The sequence below is a fragment of the Schistocerca nitens genome, chromosome 7, assembly GCF_023898315.1.
Source record: "Schistocerca nitens isolate TAMUIC-IGC-003100 chromosome 7, iqSchNite1.1, whole genome shotgun sequence".
Classification (NCBI taxonomy): domain Eukaryota; kingdom Metazoa; phylum Arthropoda; class Insecta; order Orthoptera; family Acrididae; genus Schistocerca; species Schistocerca nitens.
The window spans coordinates 91,277,342-91,292,353 of record NC_064620.1 but is presented as its reverse complement, the minus strand read 5'-3'; the positions used below and the strand labels follow the sequence as shown (position 1 = coordinate 91,292,353).

The 15,012-nt window shown below is 43.1% G+C and overlaps 2 non-coding genes across 2 annotated transcripts; one reads left to right on the top strand and one right to left on the bottom strand.

Moving 5' to 3' along the window:
- Positions 1-4,275: 4,275 nt before the first annotated feature.
- On the bottom strand, positions 4,276-4,350 carry Trnat-ugu (transfer RNA threonine (anticodon UGU)). The gene has a single exon. It is a non-coding gene; the product is annotated as a tRNA-Thr (tRNA).
- A 481-nt stretch (positions 4,351-4,831) lies between these two features.
- On the top strand, positions 4,832-4,906 carry Trnat-ugu (transfer RNA threonine (anticodon UGU)). Its single transcript has one exon. It is a non-coding gene; the product is annotated as a tRNA-Thr (tRNA).
- Positions 4,907-15,012: the final 10,106 nt, after the last annotated feature.

Below are 15,012 nucleotides of genomic sequence, written 5' to 3'. Positions count from 1 at the left end.
GGGGTGGTACTGAACTAGAACACTGTAAAGGCTGGCCAGCAGGTGATGTCTCTGCAGGAACAACGGAAGCCACGGGAACCGTCACGTCGACGGGGACGCAAACTGAACGCACATTTCAACATCAACAGAAGCAGCTACATCCTCTCTGGTAATACTGGAATCACAATTAACATCAGTAGACAACGCATTACCGCCAGAAGGTACACCCTCTGTCAACGAGAACGAGACTGGAGTGGGGCGTCCTCGAAATCCGTACCGTCCTCAGTTCGCCGGCGTTTGATTTGCGCTGCAGGAGCCGTCGTCCCTCGCGGACAGAGGCTATACTGGTACGCGTCGGTAACGGTGGAAATTCGCGAGGAGTGGGGGGGGGGGGGGTAATGTTGGCCCTACATCGCTTAAAGCTGGAGACTGACTGACAGCCGTCTGCGAAGTTACTATGTCTGCTAACGTTAAAGGAAGACGTTTTTGATAAGACGATGTAAGAACAGTAGTACGGCGCGGGCAATCAGATCTGAGATGACCGCTTTCGTTACAGAGAAAACAAGTTCCTTCTTGCCTGTATACGTAACATCGATTGAGTAACCACAAACAGTTAAGTGTGAAGGAATATTCTTTTTAATGCACATGTCCACAGTCCGGATACCATAATAACACTGGAAGCGATGTTGTGCTGACCAGCGTTCCCATCGGATATGCCGTATGACTCAAAACGGAAGCAACGCTGTTTTAAGAAATGAATCGTCCACTTCAGGAGGGAAATTATAAATTCTAACCGGAGTATACTCGAGTGCCGCATCTTCAAGGAGGACTTGACTAACGGAATCATCGCGATGTGTAAACAACACTTTAGAACCAACCCTGGAGAGAAGTCTTTCTACTTGAACGAGATCATAAAACTTCACAAAGAATGCATACAAATCGGAATCAAAGTAAGCAGTATCTACCTGATCAGGTGTAACACGGATAACATCAGAACAACCAATCGTGAATTTCTAAGGAGCCCGGTTGAACACGACGCGTACTCTGGTGAAAACTGAAATGAACAGTAGCTCGATGAGGAACAGATTTAGGAGACTTGACAGACACCATGGCGCGGGCAGAAAACACCGCCGCCAAGAGGAAAACGACAACGAACTCCGCTACCCAACTACGATGTGACTCCGGCCGATACACCAACAAGACTGAGTAACTTCGACACAAGGGGCGCTGCGGCACAGGCGGAAGTTAACGACAACCTGCTCGCTCGACACGCAAGGCGACAGTGACTCAGCTATCGGGGCGAACTGTGTTGTGGGTAATCAAACATTTCCAATTGAAAATGATGCAGGAGCATCTTCATTACCCCTGCAGAATGCAGCTGAGAATTGTCTTGAAGAACAAAACGCACGACAGTTATGTAGTGTTGGCTGCATAGCTTCAGGCGAAATTTCTCACCAGGCCCACGTACTTGGCGGGAGACACTATTGTTCTAGGTAACTTTATGTTCTCCCTGTGTGCTCAGAACTAAAAAGAACGACGTAACACGATCGACAGGCATACTAGAGACACTGCCCAACACAACTGTGCAAACCTTCATCGGATTTTCACTGTGGTTACCATTTCGCGACCGATCGTTCCTTACTTTCAGAATAAGCCTCGTATTTCGCTTTGCAACGTTACACCCAGATATTTAAACGACACAGATCACTACTACCATTGTGTCCGAACACAACAGCTTAGATTTTCGAACTCATCCGCATTAACTTATATTTTTCTACAGTCAGAACTGGCTGCTACTCATCACCAACTAGAAATATGGTGTAAGTCATCTTGTATCTTCATACAGTCACTCAACTTCGACACCTTACAGTACAGCACAGCATCATCTACATCTACATCATACTCCGCAAGCCACCTTACGGTGTGTGGCGGAGGGTACTTTTGGTACCGCTACCTGATCCCTCCAACCCTGTTCCACTCGCGAATAGTGCGTGGGAAGAATGATCGTCGGCAAGCCTCTGTACTGGCTTTAATTTCTTGAGTTTTCTCCTCGTGGGCAATACACGAGATGTATGTGGGGGGAAGTAATATGTTGTCCGACTCCTCCCGAAAAGTACTGTCCAGAAATTTCAGTAGTAAATCTCTCCGTGATACACTACATCTCTTTGTAATGTCTGCCAGTGGAGTTTGTTTAGAATCTCCTCATCAGAAAACAACCGCAGATTGCTGCTCACCATGTCCACCAGACCTCTAATGTAAATAGTAAACGACAGCGATCGTGTACATTTCCCTGGAGCAATCCTGACGATACACTTGTCTTTGATGAACACTCGCCGTCGAGGTCAGCATACCGGCTTCGACGCTGCGGCCAAAGCATTCTGTTTTCTCTCAACCATTTACCTGATTACTTCTTCGATTAATCATGAGCTCATGCGACATTGGGTAGAATTCCTTAAGGACAAATAGGCTTACAATTAAAGTGATTGCCCATAGTAGCTATTCATTCAGACCAACTTCATCAGTGTCAGCAATTTGCAGTTGGTGCCTTCAATTGCCTACATCTACATCTACATAGATACTCTGCAAGCCACTGTACGGTGAGTGGCGGAGGGCACCCTGCACCACAACTAGTCGTTTCCTTTCCTGTTCCACTCGCAAACAGAGAGAGGAAACAACAACTGTCTATATCCATCCGGATAAGCCCTAATTTCTCGTATCTCATCTTCGTGGTCCTTTCTCGCTGTGTATGTTGGCGGCAGTAGAATCTTGTGGCAGTCAGCTTCAAATGCAGGTTTTCTAAATTTTCTCAATAGTATTACACGAAAAGAATGTCGACTTTTCTCCAGGTACTCCCAGGTGAGTTCTCGTAGTATCTCCGCGACACTGACCTGTTGTTCGAACCTGTCTGTAACAAATATAGCAGTTCGCCTCTGAAGTGCTTCGATGACTTCCTTCAATTAGACCTGGTACGGATCTCAAAAACTCGAGTAGTACTCAAGAATGACAACAGCGTCCTAAATGCGATCTCCTTTACAAGTCAACCATTCTTTCCTAAAATTCTCCTAATAAACCAAAGTCGACGATTCTACTTCTCTACTACAGTTCTCACATACTCGTTCCACCTCATATCGCTTTGCATCGTTATGCCCAGGCATTTAAACGACTTGACTGTGTCAAACAGGGCACTAGTAAAACTATATCCAAACATTACAAGTTTGGTCTTCCTACTCATCCGTATTAACTTACATTTTTCCACGTTTAGAGCTAGCTGCCTTTCATCACAACTCGTAAGACTTCTACCTTCCTACAATCACTCAACTTCGACACCTTACGGTACACCACAGCATCATCAGCAAACAGTCGCATATTGCTGCCCATCCTGTATGCCAAATCATTTATGTATATGGAGAACAACAGCGATCCTATCACATTTCCCTGGGGCATTCCTGACGCTATCCTTGTCTCCGGTGAACACTAGACGTCGAGGACGGCACGCTGGGTTCTGTTACTTAAGACGTCTTCGAGTCATTCACAGACCTGCGAATTTATTCCATATGCTCGTGTCTTCATTAAAAGCCTGCAATGGGTCACCGTGTCAAATGCTTTCCGGAAATTTGGAAATATGGAATCCGCCGGTTGTCCTTCATCCACAGTTCTCAGTATATGATGTGAGAAAAGGGCAAGTTGATTTCGAGCGAGTGATGCTTTCTAAAACCATGATGATTTGTGGACATGGGCTTCTCACTCTGAGGAAAGTTTGATACATTCGAACTGACAACATATTCAAAGGTCCTGCAGCAAACCGAAGTTAGGGATATTGGTCTGTAATTTTGCGGGTCCGTTCATTTACCCTTATTATATACTGGAGTCACGACAAAAGCAGGTTAGGTAAGGGGCTTGTGCAGTGAAATACTCTCAGCGCTTGTAGTTGTAGAATCTTTGATACTAGCTAATGTATCTATGCTCTAAACGGCAACTCACTTAAAGCTAGTTTTTGAAACTTTCACTCTAATCTTTTTCCTAGCTAAAGATTTCTACAGCAAAATGATCGTTATTCTGACACCACTAAAACCACATTTTTGTTGCTTGGAGGATGCCCTACTGTGGACAATAAGCATATAACATACAGCGACACACAATTCTTATAAAACTATATATGACGGTAGTATCTGTTCCCGAAAGAACAGTTACCGTCGATGACCATGCAGCTTTGCTCGAAATGAAATGATAATTAAATAAACACCCAAGCTGCAAGCAGGCGTTGATACACTTCATTGGGGACATGTTGAAAATGTGTGCCCCGACCGGGACTCGAACCCGGGATCTCCTGCTTACATGGCAGACGCTCTATCCATCTGAGCCACCGCGGGCACGGAGGATAGTGCGTCTGCAGGGGCTTATCCCTTGCACGCTCCCCGTGAGATCCACATTCCCAACATGTCCACATGTCCACAACATGTCCCGGGTTCGAGTCCCGGTCGGGGCACACATTTTGAACATGTCCCCAATGAAGTGTATCAACGCCTGCTTGCAGCTAGGGTGTCTGTTTAATTATCATTTCATTTCGAGCAAAGCTGCATGGTCATCGACGGTAACTGTTCTTTCGGGAACAGATACTACCGTCATATATAGTTAAAAATATGGGTTTCCGGCCTTTGACCTTCTTGTGCGAACGCACACGCTATGCCCGAACTCGTACGGGACTTGGTAGATTAATCTGCCACGAGTAATGAGTATGATGGGCAAACATCTATTAGGCGCACTACGAATGTAGTGTTGTGGACATGTTGGGAATGTGGATCTCACGGGGAGCGTGCAAGGGATAAGCCCCTGCAGACGCACCATCCTCTGTGCCCGCGGTGGCTCAGATGGATAGAGCGTCTGCCATGTAAGCAGGAGATCCCGGGTTCGAGTCCCGGTCGGGGCACACATTTTCAACATGTCCCCAATGAAGTGTATCAACGCCTGCTTGCAGCTAGGGTGTCTATTTAATTATCATTACAATTCTTATACTTACTTGTCTAGCCGCGTTTCTAAAAAAAAACCTAACACAAACGAAATGTTTGAAAGAATATCTCGCTATCTGACTGTGTATTACAACACTTACCTTTATCTGGGCTATCTAGATTTAGGCGGTTATGCCATTATCGAGTACAATTCTGAATGTTCTTAAACCATTAATACGTCACAAACGTGACGTTTTAATAGTCTAAGACCTTTTAGCATCATACTTGACAATGGAGTGAAAGTAAAAAAAAAAAAAACTAGGAAGTACAGAAGGTAAATACAGTAATACATAATCAAATGGTGGTTTATTCTTTCAAAAAGTATTGAATGACTGTGGCTCAGCATCGTCGAAAATATTTTGCAAACGAAATTCTTTACTTACTCTTCTGCCTCTTTACATCTTCTTGCGCTGAATTGTTTGCTGCTCCAGGGTCCCGTGTGTCAACGCGAACGCTTTATGAAAATATATATGAGGTAACCTAAACAATGGCTCGTTATATAGCATACATACACACTGTCATAAAGCGTTCGATCGCGGTATTCGACGGTATGATATATGCACTGCAGCGAAGTACATCACTGGGGAGAAATCTGTCGTATGTTCCAGTGTGTCAAAATACACTACTGGCCATTAAAATTGCTACATCACGAAGATGACGTGCTACAGACGCTAAATTTAACCAGCAGGAAGAAGATGCTGTGATATGCAAATGATTAGCTTTTCAGAGCATTCACACAAGGTTGGCGCTGGTGGCGACACCTACAACGTGCTGACATGTGGAAAGTTTGCAAAAAAATGGTTCAAATGGCTCTGAGCGCTATGGGACTTAACTTCTAAGGTCATCAGTCCCCTATAAATTAGAACTAATTAAACCTACCTAACCTCATGACATCACACACATCCATGCCCGAGGCAGGATTCGAACCTGCGACCGTAGCGGTCGCGTGGTTCCAGACTACAGCGCCTAGAACCACTCGGTCACCCTGGGCGGCCGAAAGTTTCCAACCAATTTCTATTCCACAAACAGCAGTTGACCGGCGTTGCCTGGTGAAACGTTGTTGTGATGCCTCGTGTAAGGGGGATAAATGCGTACCATCACGTTTCCGACTTTGATAAAGGTCGGATTGTAGCCTATCGCGATTGCGGTTTATCGTATCGCGACATTGCTGCTCGCGTTGGTCGAGATCCAATGACTGTTAGCAGAATATGGAATCTGTGGGTTCAAGAAGGTAATACGAAACGCCGTGCTGGATCCCTACACCCTCGTATCACGAGCAGTCGAGATGACAGGCATCTTATCCGCATGGCTGTAACGGCTCGTGCAGTCACGTCTCGATCCCTGAGTCAACAGATGGCGACGCTCGCAAGACAACAACCATCTGCACGAACAGTTCGACGACGTTTGCAGCAGCAGAGACTATCAGCTCAGAGACCACGGCTGCGATTACCCTTGACGCTGCATCACAGACAGGAGCGCCTGCGATGATGTACTGAACGACGAACCTGGGTGCACGAATGGCAAAACGTCATTTTTTTCGGATGAATCCAGGTTCTGTTTACAGCATCGTTCCTTGGAGTTGGCGGAAATGAATAATTGTCGTCTTCGGTGTAAACAGAAACAGGAATTTCATTTTCACACACGTTCTGAACAGCCTCTACTTCATTTCTTGGCTTTCATGGTCTCATTTCCTTAATAACCTGGGGAAAGATACAAGCATACGATTGTATATAATTATTACGTTATTTCCACAACGCAATACGTATTTCCACGTATATTAAGCGGCATCAAGGAATTCTCTTCAAAATGATCAGAGCAGAGTAAATGATTTGCCGAAAGTCCTCTGTGCGAGTCGCAAATATCCATTTCTGGTTGAGTGAACAATCAGGAAGGGGGAACCTAAACAAACACAAGCCTTTATATTATCCGAGTTATGTACAGCAGAATTATTAGTATTCAGAAAAGTTTTATACAGGAGTAATATTAGAAGGAAAGAAGTCTTCAGGAATGACTAACCTGTGAAATGTAACATTCTTTCCATCGTTGCTTTTGCTTCCATTCTTGTCATTGCAGTTTTAAGCAGCATACCAACGAACCATGTCTGCATATTGTTGCCCTGCAAATTTCGGTTTCCCTCTTGTTAAATGTGGGAACGCTACATTAGCGCCACTGACCGGTCTACTTACTTTCAGTAAGTCTATGATTTTGAGGCATGCCGTGCGTCCCTGAGGAGTCTACCCCAGGAGACAGTAGTTGGCGTGACTCGTGGGATGGAGTGTGTTGCAGGACGGTGTTGGCATGGAGCAAGCTGGGTTTGGCGAGGAACGCCGCTGCACTGTTGTACGGCGTAGAGGTCTGCATCTGCCGTCGCTGGTGGTCGCTAGAATTGCATGGTGCATGTAGTTACAGGAAAGTCCAGCAGACTTCGATGTATCTCATTTCGACGCAGGGAGCAACTATATCCGTGTTCTAATGTCCCGACCATCTACTCCCACCCAACCAACACTCAGTCTCTCGCTGCAGGACCATGTCGCGTGAACGTGAGACGAAGTACACTGTGAGAGGGAATCTTAAATCGAAAGAGTACATCCTGAGTGCGAAAGCAAATTGTCGAAGCAATGTGTGGGAGAGATTTTCATTAGTAACTGATGACGATGGAAATCATGTGTGTTACATGTACTGCGGCAGGTCCTCTGCTCTCCTGTCTTACAGATTCACTACGACGCATCTGAGGACACGTCTCTCCAGAACATGACAGAGTGGATGTGGTGTCACTGCCAGACACCACACTTGCTAGGTGGTAGCTTAAATCGGCCGCGGTCCATTAGTACATGTCGGACCCGCGTGTCGCCACTGTGTGATCGCAGACCGAGCGCCACCACACGGCAGGTCTCGAGAGACGTACGAGAACTCGCCCCACTTGTACGACGACGTTGCTAGCGACTAAACGGACGAAGCCATTTCTCTCATTTGCCGAGAGACAGTTAGAATAGCCTTCAGCTAAGTTAATGGCTACGACTTAGCAAGGCGCCATTAGCCTTAAATAGCTTGTATATAAAGAGTCACTTGTATCGCCACAATCTCCAGATGTCTCATCAAGAACGATGTATACAAGGATGTATTAAAAGTTAAGTATATTCCAAAGATACATATTTTCTTTATCACATTCATTAAGTCTCCTGTTTCAGACCTCACTCCATCCTTCGTGAGTTAGCGCGTGCATCTTGGCCGCCTCTTTCAATTAGTGTGCGTAGTGTTGGCAAGTCTGCCGACACTACAGTGGAAGTTCCGCAGCATTACCAGCTTCATCGAAAGACTTAGTAATAGAACAACGCCTGGAAATGTGGGCTAGAGACCTTTGTCTATTTACATTAAAACCTGGTGGTGGATTTAGCTTTTTATATCAGGAGCTTGTAAATGTCGGTTCCGAATTTGGACGGGTGCATATCTTCAGCATTCTGCCTTATCCACGACGGTGTCGTTAATTACTGAAAGACCAAGACGATGCGTTGTAGGCAAGTAAGATGCCAAGCACTGCCTACGCAATAGCTCTGAATGTGTCTGCATGTACAGCGGATTTGTGGACCGATCTGTTACTTCACACTTTGTTGATCAAGACTGACAAACAACAACATGGGATTGTCAACAACTAACTTTTCCGAAGAGGAAAAATCTGGGAATTTCATTAAGATCCATGCTCTAGAAATATTATTTAATTTAGGAGTAAATCCCCAGAACGATAATAAGATTTATTTTGTCATCGAACGAGGCGCTAATATATGTGAAGGCACTGTTTTCCTTTTTGCGATATGTAAGTATTGCACATCGTTCAGTATATTCCTCAAACCAGTTCCAGATAACGATTATTTGAAAAATGAGATTGCAGTGGATTACTCCACGATTCCATTTCATGAAAAAAAAACATGACATGAATACTTTACAGACGAGCTTCAAGCAAGAAACGGGGACCTGTCGGTACAGCTTATTTAGAATGCTGCAGTTTGCAGTTAGCCAGTACGACACGATTATGGAGATAGCCGAGGAGAAGGGCGTACCTGTAAAACTTAATCGCTACAACAACGAAACTGCAAAAGAACTCGTGACAGTTTTGGAGCCATTAAAAGATGTAAATGAAGTACTCGAAGATGAGAAATATCCTACAATTCAATGTATTTGTAATGCGTGCTCATCGTCTAGTGAGGAAGTTGACCGGTCTCTGTATTAAAAAACTGAGTAAAAAATCAACAACAAATATCACAGGATGCCGTGTGACGTCCGCTATGACCAAGTACCATGAACAATAACGAACAAAATGCAGAAAAGAAAAGGCGGCGGTGGGTAGCGTCTTCGAGTAGTAACCAAAACGGCATCGGTCCAGCGTTCCAACCCAGCCACCGCTTAAATTTTGAATAAAAATCATCAGCAATGGCGGCCGAAGACTTCCGGTATAAAAAATCATCTTCACTCAGCCAGTGCCCTCGTCAAACAGGGCAAAGGAGCGGACAGAGTTCAGGGCACCATCTTGCCGATGGGGTGGGAAAATGCCGTTAAAGGCGGAAGAATCATTGATGATCAACGGCATGAGCATGCAAAAGGCAATGGAAAACACTACATTAAAGACACATAACATGTAGCCACAGGACATATAGCCTGTAACTGAACAAGTATCATGGTAATCTTTCCATAGGCAAAAGCTTCCGGACTAGTCCTCATTTCGGATCTCTGGTACGGGACTGCCACGGAGAGGTGACCACGAGGTCAACATGTATAAGGGCCTAGAGGGAACAATAAGACTGGAAGCCTCAGAACGAAGTGCTCGGGTTACGAAGGATGTAAGACAGGAATGTACGCTTTCACGCCTAGTGTCCAATCTGTACACCAAAGAAATGATGACGTACATAAAAGTTCAAGAGTGGAATTAAAATCCAAGGTGAAAGGATATCAAAGGCGAGATTTGCTGATGACATTGCTATCGTCAGTGAAAATTAAGAACTTGCAGGAGGTGATGAATGGAATCAACAGTCTAATGAGTACAGAATATGGACTTAGAGTTGATCAGAGAAGGACGAAAGTAATGAGAAGTAGCGGAAATGAGAACAGAGAGAAACTTATAACCAGGACTGTTGATCAAGGAGTAGATGAATTTAAGGATTTCTACTACCTAGACAGCAAAATAATCCAAGACGGACAGAGCAAGGAGGACATAAAAAGGAGATTAGCACAGGCAAAGTGGGCATTCCTGGCCATGAGAAGTCTGCTAGTATCACTTATACACCTTAATTTGGGGAAGAAATTTCTGAGACTGTACGCTGGGAGCGCAGTACTGTATGGTAGTGAAATAAGGGCTGTGGGGAAAACCGGAACAGAAGAGAATCGAAGCATTTGATATGTGATGCTACTGAAGAATACTGCAGATTAGGTGGACTGATAGGGTAAGGAATGTGGAGGCTCTGCGCAGAATCGGTGAGGAAAGGACTACATGGAAAATACTGACAAGAAGAAGGGACAGGATGATAGGGTATCTGTTAATAGATCAGGGAATAACTTTCATGTACTGGAGAGAGCTGTAGAGGGTAAAAACTATAAAGACTGAGACTGGAACATACCCAGCAAATAATTAAGGAGGCAGGTTGCAGGTGCTACTCTGAGACGGAAACGTTGACACAGGAGAGGAATTTGTGGTGGGCTGCATAAAGCCAGTCAGAAGACTGATGTCTTAAAAAACTGAAAAATCTTTGCAGCGCAGTGCCCGACGATTCAGAGGTATGGTTCTTTCAATGATCGTGAATCAACTTCTCTTGTATAATACGCGCTGCGTGCCCAGCAATTACAAACCGTAATTAGTTTCAAAATACCAGTTTCAGTGCCTCTGTTACAGTACAAATGTCGCAATATCTTACATTAAATGTAGGTATTATGTTATCTCCGTCTCTTGGATGAGAAAGTAGGAAACTGGATGCTGCACCCAATAGCAACATTTCCCTGACCACCATTCCGACTACTGAAAATTATGTCCGTTGCTGACAGAGACGAGACGTTAAGTGCTGTGCGTCCAATTTGTGACGAAATATTAGTTCCAGATAAGCAAGAACAGAGGTTGGTCTATTGCGACATCTTGATCAGTCCATTTTCTCTTGGGTTTACCAATGTTCCTTCTTCCTGTAGGGATGTACTGTAGCAGTTGTGTTGGAATATGCTCATCGCCCATTCTTTCAATTATGTTCTTTCTATTCACTTTTGTATTCTTTAACCTTTCAATTTAAGCAGTAAATTCCTATATGATTTCGCATACTTACATTTTTTTAATCCATTTCCTTTTGTTACGCCTTGGACCGTTCTCAAAAATCTGATATCGGGAGCTTAGAGTCTACTATGTGTTCCGGAGTTCATAGTCCAGCTTCCACTTCAAAATGCTGCACAGGGAGCTGCCACAACTTCATAAAATTTTGGCTTTGGTCCATTCGTACTTTTGCCCTGAGAGTTCTTTTGATAGTGACACACATCATATCGATTGCCTCAATCTTTTTTTCAATATATACTTCGCCATGATGTGATATGTCATACACCATTAACGTGAAGGTGTTAAGTTGTTCATTAGTTTTCTTTCTCAATATGTATATACATATGAAAACTTATGAGCCCTGGAATACCATGGACTTGGTTTTAAATTGTCTATATATTTAAATATGTTGCTTTGCTATTTTTTAAAGTTCATATAACTTTCTCTGTACTCTATCTTCGTTATCGGCAGCTAGAATCTGGTCGTCAGCAAACAAAGACTGTTCATGAAATTTATTTCATTCAAACTGTCCTCAAGCTTTAAATTTATTTGTGTTGCAGCATATATATAAATTATTTTTTCCATAATACCCATACCTTTCCTCTCTGTATACTGCAGATAGCTTTGGTATAGTCTGTAAGAACTCTGCAGATAATCAAATCGTATTCTCTTCTTTTTTCTATTTCTTGTTTTCATGAGAAACTGTTATCTTAGCAGGACCTTCCTTTCCGAAAAGCAGTTTGTTCTTCGTGTGATATGCTGCCGATGTTGTTTCTCATTCTCTTCACTGCAGTCGCCATATAAATTTTATATGCCGTACGTAATAGAGTTATATCTCTTCCATTCCATTGGTAATTTTCTTTGTTACCAGCATTGATTTATAAAATCTAAAGACTATACTTATCTCCTTCTGATAGGTATTCAAAAAGTTGTATATTTGTATTGTCCGTTCTAGGAGCTCTTCGGATAGTCCAGCTGTATAAGGCCTCTTGAAGTTCCTTGAAACCTGTTTTAACTGTTTCCCAAAAGCATCAGTTTATTTCTTCTACTTCCTCATTCTCCTCTTCTTCCGACAACTAACTTTTACAGAACAGTTTTTCATTTGGTATTAAGTAGTCTATAATTGATCTACAACTGTGGACGCCCAGGTAAATTCGTGAGCAAACCAAATGGTAATAGATTGGTATCCTCTCTGTTGCTATACAAACACCGTTATTGCCCACATTCCTAGTGATAGGGACCTGGCAAAATCTAGCAGTTAAATCTATGCTACATAACACCTTAGTGTAATTGAATTTCTAAGCTGGTTTGTCTAGCATTTATGGTTAATCTACTTGTGAGACAATAATTTTGCTAACAGCATCTAGGGTGATTCCCACTGAGCACTCTTTTTTTTTATTTGGATCTTAACAACTGGACTAGCGTTATTACTTTGTCCTTTATCAATTAGTCCCCATTCAATAATTTATTTTTTATTTTCTATACACTGTTTCTCGTTCATCAACTGGGATAGGATTTGGTGTCATGATGAATAACTCATATGGCACTAATTAAAAACCATGCATATAGTTTCTCATTAACTCTGGATCTGGTGTGAAGATTTAACCATACCCGTCTGGAGATTGTATGCAGCGGTCATCAACCAAATAAACGAAGTCCATGTTTCTGGAGTAACTGAATTGTGGGCAACCCGATTCTCAGTCTACCAATGAGATTGACCTGTATTTAACGCAAATGGCTGATGATTACGTCAATGATCCGCTTGAGCGGTGGAAACGTAACAACAGTCTTTGTTCCAAGGTAGCTATTTTAGTGAAAAGAGCGTTTTGTATATCAGCCTCAAACACAGCAAGTGAAAGGAGTTTCAGCGCCGGAGGCAACCTTCTCTCGGACAGACGAGGCAGACCTGATCCGAAATAAGTCAATGACATTATAACGTCATAGGATGGCCTTCGGCTGTGTGTCTGAGAAGGACTTTGAGGTTTTTATTCTATTGAGGTTATAACATCTTAACCTAAATATAAACAAGATGTTCAGTTCTTTAAATTAATTAAAAAAAAATTTCACGAGCGGTCTGGCGCGACCAATAACCACCACAATCAAACTTTAAAGATAAGAATATTCTATCAAGAACAACTATAACAGAGGAACTAAAACAAGTAAACAACCCGCCCACCTCCCCAGGCGACGTAACCCCTGCAAACCACAACACAGAAAGCAATACTTTAAAGATAAGAATATTCTATCAAGGACAACTATGACAGAAGAACTAAAACAAGTAAACTTTAAAGATAAGAATATTATATGAAGAACAACTAAAACAGAAGAACTGAAACAAGTAAACAACCCGCCCACCTCCCCAGGGGACGTAACCCCTGCAACCCACAACAAACAAAGCAATAAACGACCGAAAACGAAACATTTTGCAACACGGGTCTAGTAATACTAGGACCCGTGTTGTGTTGCAGCGTCAGTAACTGCTGGCTGAGTAACTCCAAGCCGCCAGCGGCGCGGCGGAAGTCCTTATCAGCGCTCATCAAACACCGGAAGTTAATTTTCCTTAATTATCGCGCTACGAGCGCTTTAAACTCCATAAGAATAACACAGACCGGAATTTTTCTGCAACACGGATCAAGTAAATCAACGGGACGCTGAAAAATTCTAAGTCCGAATTCAAGGTCAAGCGCAACAATCGTGCAACAATGGCGTAACGCCCGTGTTGCCCGGATTTGAATGCCCGCCACGATTCGAACTGCGCGCCAGCCTTGTCCAGCGGCTAAGTCCGCTTTAAGGTCACCCGCCTAGCGAGCAACCAAGAGAGGCACGGCCACCAAACAAAAAGTGAATAGTGTTTTATACTTTAAAAAAAAAAATCTCACGGGATAGATAAGGATGGTTCTCAGGTAGGACAACTTTATTGTCTGTAATATAACATACAGTCACCATTGACCTTTATTTTACAATTTCCATTGCCAATTTTGGCCCATATAAACAGGTATTCATCGGCATTTAATTTCTTCTTCTTTCTAGTACTCAACACAAATGGCATACTTGGAACAAGTGTACCATAAGGCTGTTTAGCCAAAAGTCCTGTTGTCTCAGCTATACTCCACGTCTTCCATGTCAAAATGTTAGTATCTGGAAATGCTTCAAGGCCACCATAATCTGCATGATTGCCCCATACAACAGCAAGCGTCAGCCATGTACTACCTCAAAAAACTGCTTGTACATCACATGTAAAGTTCAAATGGAGTCCACGAAAAACATTTGGACCTCCAATTAATTGTTGTTTATTAAACTGTCCAGCCAAATCAATATCAATAGCCTTCAAACTGCGATACACAGGAACGCTGCGCCGCCAGCGACGACGCCATGCACGTCGCCGAGGCATTGTTGTGGCAAGCGCGTTCTATTGAGGTTATAACATCTTAACCTAAAAATAAACAAGATGTTAAGTTCTTTAAATTAATTTAAAAAAAATTTCACGAGCGGTCTGGCGCGACCAATAACCACCACAATCAAACTTTAAAGATAAGAATATTCTATCAAGGACAACTACAACAGAAAAACTAAAACAAGTAAACAACCCGCCCACCTCCCCAGGGGACATAACCCCTGCAACCCACAACACAGAAAGCAATACTTTAAAGATAAGAATATTCTATCAAGGACAACTACAACAGAAGAACTAAAACAAGTAAACTTTAAGATAAGAATATTATATGAAGAACAATTAAAACAGAAGAA